Raw genomic sequence first — 8,220 nt, 5'->3', positions numbered from 1 at the left:
CCGAGCTATTAAGTACCTCTACCATTTGTATAGATTTTAAATGCTTAACAAAAATGCTTTATTTGAAGGCAATCAATTGATCGTAAAGCTCACTTTATTAAGTTCCACCCTTCGTAAATTTTCCTTATATAACCTAAACTAACACATACACATTTACGTCTAAAGCTTTCATTTGAAATATTTGTGCTGGTAATTTATTATTTTATATAGGAGTTAAGTTCCCCTTTTTAAAGTACTAATTCAGTAATATAATAACGGCTCTTACAGTAAATAAGTAAAATTTTATTCTAAATGCTAAAATTCCTCTATTTTTAGCTATCTTTGTGCAATCTCTTACGTAAAATCTTTCAAGTTTTGAGAAAAATAAAAGTATTTGTAATAATATCCTGAAAGTTTTCAGTCTACACATTCTCCGTGTCTTTTGAAGAAGCATTGTAAATCAGATTGAAACTCTGTATTAGTATTTATGGACAAGACATTAGCCCGTAATTTTTGTAAAACATAATTATTTTCTTTCAGCCATTTATTATAAATTTCTGAACGATTTTTCATTTTCCAATTTTTCCTTCAATTTTACAAAAAAAAAAAAAATTAAACAGTTTTTCTTAATTTAAAGACTATTATATTTTTTATACATACATCGGTTATATACGAGGGTCGTTTGAAAAGTCCGTGCAAAAATAAAAACTACTTAATTTTTTGGGGTAAACCTTTTTTATTTTTCAACATAGTCTCCTTTTAGGCTTATACACTTCGTCCAACGCTGCTCTAGTTTGTTGATCCCTTCCGAATAATAGGATTTGTCCAAGTCTGAAAAATAGCCATTCGTTTCTGCAATCACCTCCTCGTTTGAATAAAATCTTTTTCCCGCCAGCCATTTCTTCATATTGGGGAACAAATACTAGTCCAGGGAGCCAAGTCTGGAGAATGGGGGGGATGTGAAACGAGTTGGAACTCTATTTCCATTAATTTTGCGACCACAACTGCTGAGGTGTGAGCTGGTGCGTTGTCGTGATGGAAAAGGACTTTTTTGTGGGCCAATCGTGGGCGTTTTTCTTGCAGCTCGGTTTTCAAACGGTCCAATAACGATGAATAATATGCACCTGTAATAGTTTTACCCTTTTCCAGATAGTCGATGAGGATTATTCCTTGCGAATCCCAAAAGACAGTCGCCATAATCTTTCCGGCCGAAGGAACGGTCTTCGTCCTTTTTTGGCGCAGATTCCCCCTTGGTAACCCATTGTTTACTCGCAGATTGTTTTTTGGTCTCAGGAGTATAGTGATGTATTAATGTTTCATCCACAGTGACGAAACGACGCTTAAAGTCCTGCGGATTCTTCTGGAACAGCTGCAAACCGTCCTTGCAACACTTCACACGATTTCGTTTTTGGTCAAACGTGAGCAATCGCGGCACCCATCTTGCGGATAGCTTTGTCATGTCCAAATGTTGATGCAAAATATTATGTACTCGTTCATTCGAGATGCCCACAGCACCTTCACTCTTCTGTCATCCATCACCATATCATGGATTTTATCAATGATTTCTGGAGTAGTAACCTCAACCGGGCGTCCAGAACGTTCAGCGTCACTTGTGCCCATATGGCCACTCCGAAAATTTTGAAACCACTTATAAACTGTTCTAATCGAAGGTGCAGAGTTACCATAATGTTTATCAAGCTTCTCTTTAGTCTCCTGAGGCGTTTTGCCTTTCATAAAGTAGTGTTTAATCAACACACGAAATTCTTTTTCGTCCATTTTTTGAAAATCACTCGACTTCCTCGATTCAAACGAATGCCAAACACAAAGAAATAGACCGATCTGGCTGAAACTTGGTGTGTGTTCCTCCAAGAGATGCTACTAACTAAACATAACCTCGATACGCGCCAGTAGTGCTATCTCTCTGACTTTGCACGAACTTTTCAAACGACCCTCGTATATTTTCCGCGATAGTAATTTGTTTTTTATATATTTATAAAATCCTTTATTAGAACTGGGGGAAAATTGCCCCATTACAGACGATGTTAAAATTGGTTTGGGCTCTTTTTTTTCCGGGGTTTGGGAAATTTTTGTTAACAGTGTTGAGATTAAGTTATTTAATAAGTTCCACAGAGAGATTTTTTTACTAAATCTATTTTTAATATCTTTGCAAAGGATAGAGTCGATTTGTAAACCAGGAAGAGAATCTAATAAGTACGGAAATTTGGGAATTTTATCTATTATAGAAAAAGGGAAAAAAATTGTCAAAGTTGGGTGTTTTTCAACGTTACGCTTTTTCGTGCAGTTTTTGATGGTCAACCCTTATACAACTGTCCTACCGGACAGTTTTAATTAAAATATATTAAATATATTAAGTAGTAAAGTTACCCTTATAATTATAACAGTTTATTTTAATATACGTATTTTTCCACCCTCAAAGAGAGGGGATAGATTAAGTGGCATAAATAAATAACGCTGAATTAAGTATATTTTAAATCACTGGCCCGATTCAGGCATTCAGCCTCAGAGGTAATGAATCAGCTGGAAATAGAGAATTTGACTTCAACTATCGTTTCCGTCCCACACTTTACTTTGCTGCATGAAACATCGGCTGCTAAGAGTTACTTCCGGTTGCATGGTTTTGGTTTGCTAAATTGTTTTCAGTCGAAATAGCTACTTGCAAGTTATAGTTTTTTAGATGTCTAAAAAAAAAATCCATAACTTATTTTGGAAAATTTACCGGGGGGGGGGTGCAATATTTTCTCGACTAAACGGAAATAATCTAGGGAAATTTATAGTTTTTCTCCTTTTTTTAAAATATATCTTCCTTATTAGAAACACATTTTCTATTATTTCCCATTTATTTTTCTGGACGTAAAAAACTGTACGTTAAACCTGGTGATACTTAACTTTTACGTGAGCAGTATCTTGAAAAGAAAATAGAAAATCAAATTTCATATTTTATAACTCTCCCGAAGGTTAAGCATATTTATCCCAATTTATGGGAAAAAATAAAATAAAATCCTCATAAATCTGAAGGATTAACGATTTTTTTGTTAAAGTTCTAAAATATAAATATGGAGCTGGAATAAATTTTAAGTCTTGCTTTACTTTTTTCTATTCCATGTATAGATTTATAGAAATACAGCTTTTTTTAAAAATGCAGCTGATTGTGTAGTCTTATATATTTCTATCCATTAGGTTTTTTTGGGGGGAGGGGTTCATCTAATCCGGTTTTATGGTCTAATATGAATTTTATTGACCCAAGGCGTTGCTGTATTTTTTGCTAACCTGTCTTTAGGTGGATGCTGGGTTGATTCTTATCACCTATACATAGGTCATAGAGGAGTACCAAATAGTATATTCCTTCACAGTTATACTATATATACACAGACCAGAAAGGGCGTAAACATTTAATTAGAGGGAAACTTTTGCATAAAAACCTCTAAAAGGCAAAATAAATTCTAAAGCCTAATTATAAACCTAAATTATAGAACGAGTACGAGGTGTGACTATTAAATAACGAGACTGAGACTGCTACAGAAAAACTATGCATGCGCCAAATCCTAACTATCCGACAGCTGTGCAGCGTAAAGCCTTCTCTTTCGATTGCAGCGTGTAGTAGACACACTGTAGTAGAGCAACGAATTGTCGTGAAATTTCACATCAAAACTTGATGAAACCGCCACTTAAATTTATCTTTTATTAAAAGAAGTTTATGGTGATGAATGTTAATCAAGTGCGCGAGTTTTTGAGTGGTTCAAGCGTTTCCAAGATGGCCGAGGAGACGTCGGGAGATGATGACCGCCCGGGTCGCCCTTCCACGTACAAAACGGATGAAAATATCGATTATAATTAATCAACATTACTACCGTGAGCTGCTTGCCTCAACTCCGTGAAAGAGTAAGGGAAAAAACGACCCGATTTGTGGAAGAACAAGTCACGGGATTCTCTCCATCAAGACAACTTGAGCCAGCTCACACTGCATTGTCTGTCACAAGACGTTTCTAGTCAAGTAAAACATCCCAGTTTTAGGCCATCCGCCTTATTCGCCTGACCTGACCCCATGTGACTTTAGATCTGTTCCCTAAAGTCAAATCTGCATTAAAAGGAACACGATTTGCCAGTCCGTTGAAGCTGTGAAAGAAAAAGCGGCATGCGTCATGCATGAGCTCACAGAGCAAGACTTCCAGCACGGTTTCGAAAGATGGTAAATTCGCATAGAGCTTTGTAGGGATAGGGGAGTGATGTATATTGAAGGTGATAATAACCGCCCCGGTAGAGCGGTGAGTTTACACAGATGAAAATGCAAAATTGTAAATCTTTATGATAATTAAATTATAATTAATATAGATTTAAAGATAAAGCTTTAAAAAAAACTTAATTGAAATTCAAAATTTAAACTTTCAAAACTCCCCTCAATTAGAAAGAGAGAGCTAAAAATCTTTTCCTCTCTTTCTATAAACATCCGGAAAGTTAAGCCCAAGTTCATCAATCTTGCTTTTTTATCTTTAAATTGTTTTTACCGTAGCTTTTCTTTTTTTTCCCCATTTAATATATATAGTTTTCCAAGTACCATTTTCATTTGGGTTTGTGTTAGTATAAATGTTTTTCCCCGAGTGTGATTACTCGTTGTACTTTAAGCCATTCATTTACTAAAAAAAAACTTTTCTTTCATTTTCCTTTTTGGTTTTCCCTTTAAATAATTGATAATGCCTCTTTCATCATTGTAATTACACCGTTTAAAATCGCCCATCTCCTTAACCCAGCCCCATCCTTTAAACGTTTCATTCAAAATTTTCTTTGTTCGGCTTCCTTAATTGAAATACAATTTATCCCTTTTTTAGACTCAAATTTACGAACTAGCTTTTCTTTTTTATTTATTAATGAAAATTTTTTTTCACTTTACTTTCTTCGTGAAAAGCTTGATGAATAATTGAGAAAATCTTTTAACCCGGTTTTCTTATTTTCAATTTACGTAATCTTTTAATACCATTAATTGAATTTTAGAAAAAAAAAATTCATCTTAGCTTCACCTGTTTCATTACTTACTTTCTTATTCTTCAAGGTAAGAAAACTTATCTTGTTGAAGAAGCTTGCTTAAATCAAGTAATGGCCATCGCGTCCTTCTCTTGGTAATACTCGTAAAACGGTTTCTGAACATACAACGTATGTATATTAGGTGACATTGGTGGTCCTTGCTTTCCAATATGTCGCATCCATTTCAGCGTACTTCCTGGATTGTGACTTGAGTCCAACTTATATTAACACGCTCCATTGATAAGAAATTTAAGTGACTAGGTAAAAAAAAGAGCTAGTGAGTTCCAATATCCAATTCTGATGATGGTAAAGACGTAAAGTAATTTCTATTTCATTTTGTAAGTATTTAAATTTAAGGTTAGGGTTGAATAGCCCTCCAAACTTACTTTTACTGGGACGGTGTTCCTGAGTTTTGGACTGTATCTGCTTTATTACAGCATATATAGGCTGTAAAATGAACGTGTGCGAGTGCATATACTCTTTTTGGTCATCTTTTTACGAGCAGAGTCCTGAAGGTGAATTCTGAGACACTACCTAGTGTAGGTTACTTACTTTCCTTTTTCTTCAAGGTAAGAAAGTAAGATCTGCAGTGATTGTAGTGATTTTTAGGTTCGGCATCATTTACCCGGAAAACATAACTCTGTTTGTATGACACTATTTGTGAGCGCACATCCGCTTGGATTCACCATTTTTCTAGCTACTCATTTTCCTGGCTTGATCCTAGAACATTCTCACACCAACTTCTTAGAGAGAGAGAGAGAGAGAGAGAGAGAGAAATTATAAACAAGGAATTTTCACTAAAAATATTTACGTTGATTCTTTTGATTTGGGAATTTAAGAATGGAATTTTTTAGGTAATTAAATTTTGCCAGAGATTGTTGTTTTATTGATAAAATATTGGTTTTTATTTTTATTATTCTTGTTGGTTAAAGAATGTTGAGAAGAATGTGGCCGAGACTCTCGAAGTTGGAGATTCCTTTAACTGGAGGGGGGAATGGGGTCCGTAATCTAAAGCTTTTTAGGGGGGGATCCACGGGGAATTTCTGGGGGTCCTTGAGCTTTACTGAGATGAATTTTTTTTTTTTTTAAAAAAATCTCACTCTCCTCTTAATTAGCAATGCGCTTAATTAAGTAAAAAAATAAATAAAATTTGGAAACTCATCTTTTTGTATTTTTGCCAAACAGATGTATGCCTTTATCAAAAGCTTTTAAAAGTCTGTATTGGAGACCGGGACCGGGAGTCTCCACAGTTGTGGGAGACTTGATGTGGTACACGGATGGCACCAAGATGGAGGAGGGTGTGGGAGCGGGAGTGTACGGGGTGAAGCCTAAATGTAGCTTCTCGGTTAGCCTAGGGAAACTAGCTACAGTTTTTCAGGCTGAGCTAGCTGTAATTAGGTTCTGTGCTGCCGAGATTAACGGGCGAGGAATTTGATATTGATTCTAAGGTCGTAATTTTCTCGGACAGTCAGACTGCTCTACGGGCTATTAGTTCCTGCCAGGTCAATTCAAGGCTGATTTGGGACTGTCTGGATGCCTTGAAGGAAATTAGTGACCAGAATAAGGTCTTTCTAGTTTGGGTACCTGGTCATTCAGGACACAAGCGAAACGAAGTGGTAGATTTATTGGCCCGGAGAGGCTCTGCGGGACAGTTCGTTGGCCCGGAGCCCAGTTTTGGGGTTTCGAAGTGTGTTAAGCCTGCGGCCATTAACTTGTGGGTGCAGAGTAGGTCTCAGGAGTGGTGGCTTGCCACCACTGGGCAGAGACAGTCGAAGGAGTTCATTAGAGACTATTCGCCGAGGCTGGCGGTAGAATTAATCCGTCAAGGCCGCGTGGGGCTATAAGGATGATTGTAGAGCCTATTAACTGGCCACTGCAGGCTCAGAAAACATATGCATCTCATTGGCCTGGCAGATGATAGCCTTTTGTAGGTTCTGTCAGGAAGAGGAAGAAACGGCACAGCGCACTGACAGGTGTTGTGTCAGGGTCAGGGGAGGGGCTTGTATGGCTAAGGATGTTACTCCTCAGGGGAGTGAACTACCAAAGTCTGAGGACAGAATTAAGAGTCTGGTACTGGAGGGCGTGCTCTAAAGTTGGGGAGCCACAATACAGACCAAAGGGGTCACAGTGGCGTAGGCCTTGAGGCCGCCCTAATTTAATCTATTCTATGCCTTTATCAATGGCTGGTATGGTGCAGAGGTTTACTATGTGAAAGAGAGAGAAGTCCATGTGGAAGTTACAGTTATTTGATTGCAATGTCGGCAGTTGCGGTACATTTCTTGTGTGGGTTTAGATTATGTGGTTTTATTTTGGGTTTTTTATATGTTTCTTGATTTCAATTAACTGATGTCAGATCTTTGATTATGTTATCATCCATTACGTATCCTTATACGTATGACGTGGTGGACAGCTGAGGCTTTTTAAAAGCTTATTCGTATCAATTTTTAGGTCGCTTCATTCTTTTCTCCATATTGTTGCGACATCTAACCAATATTGCAGTTTATCTTCTGTATTAGGTTTGTCTGTTTGTTCTATTTTGTTTGAACCATTGCGCAGTATTATGCATCTAAAGAATCTTTTACATTATGTAAAGGGTCCGATATATACAATTGTACCTAGGTCGTTATTTGGCTTAACCATCAGCGAAAAAATCTCAAGTTATGTCTAAAGTCAAACTCGAAGCCCAATACAATTTAAAGTAAAGTAATTGCCTATTTTTCAGGCGAGCTTTACGTCCAACTACCAATTAGGTGTCGTGGACGGAGGCGACTAGCAAACATATTTACTATAAATTTCTCATATTAACCATTAAATAAAATCCAAGGCCTAAGACCGGGAATCGAACCCACTAAACCAACAATACATCTTAGCTGTGCGGGTCTAGCCTATATCCACTCGGCTATCGTGGCGCCTATACATTATTTTAAGAAATATAATGATTTATTCAGATAAAATAATCATCCACTTGCATAATTAACGATACTTGAATTAAGTTTTGGAACTGAAAAGGTTAAAACGATAAACAGGAGATAGTTTTTAAGGAGGCAGCGAAAAAAAAAAAATTGAGGGAGAAATAGACATAGAAATTCACTTAGACTTGGCAATAGTCCTGGATGCTTATACGGGTTCTTGGCGGCGATTCTGCCTAGAATGTCAGTTTGGCCAACTAAAGCCTCTTGTATAAGTGCCCTAATAGTTTGTATT

This window comes from Rhodnius prolixus, unplaced genomic scaffold (assembly GCF_049639745.1).
Source record: "Rhodnius prolixus isolate KJV_2025 unplaced genomic scaffold, Rpr scaffold_10, whole genome shotgun sequence".
In the NCBI taxonomy this organism is placed as follows: domain Eukaryota; kingdom Metazoa; phylum Arthropoda; class Insecta; order Hemiptera; family Reduviidae; genus Rhodnius; species Rhodnius prolixus.
This window is presented reverse-complemented; position numbering follows the sequence as displayed.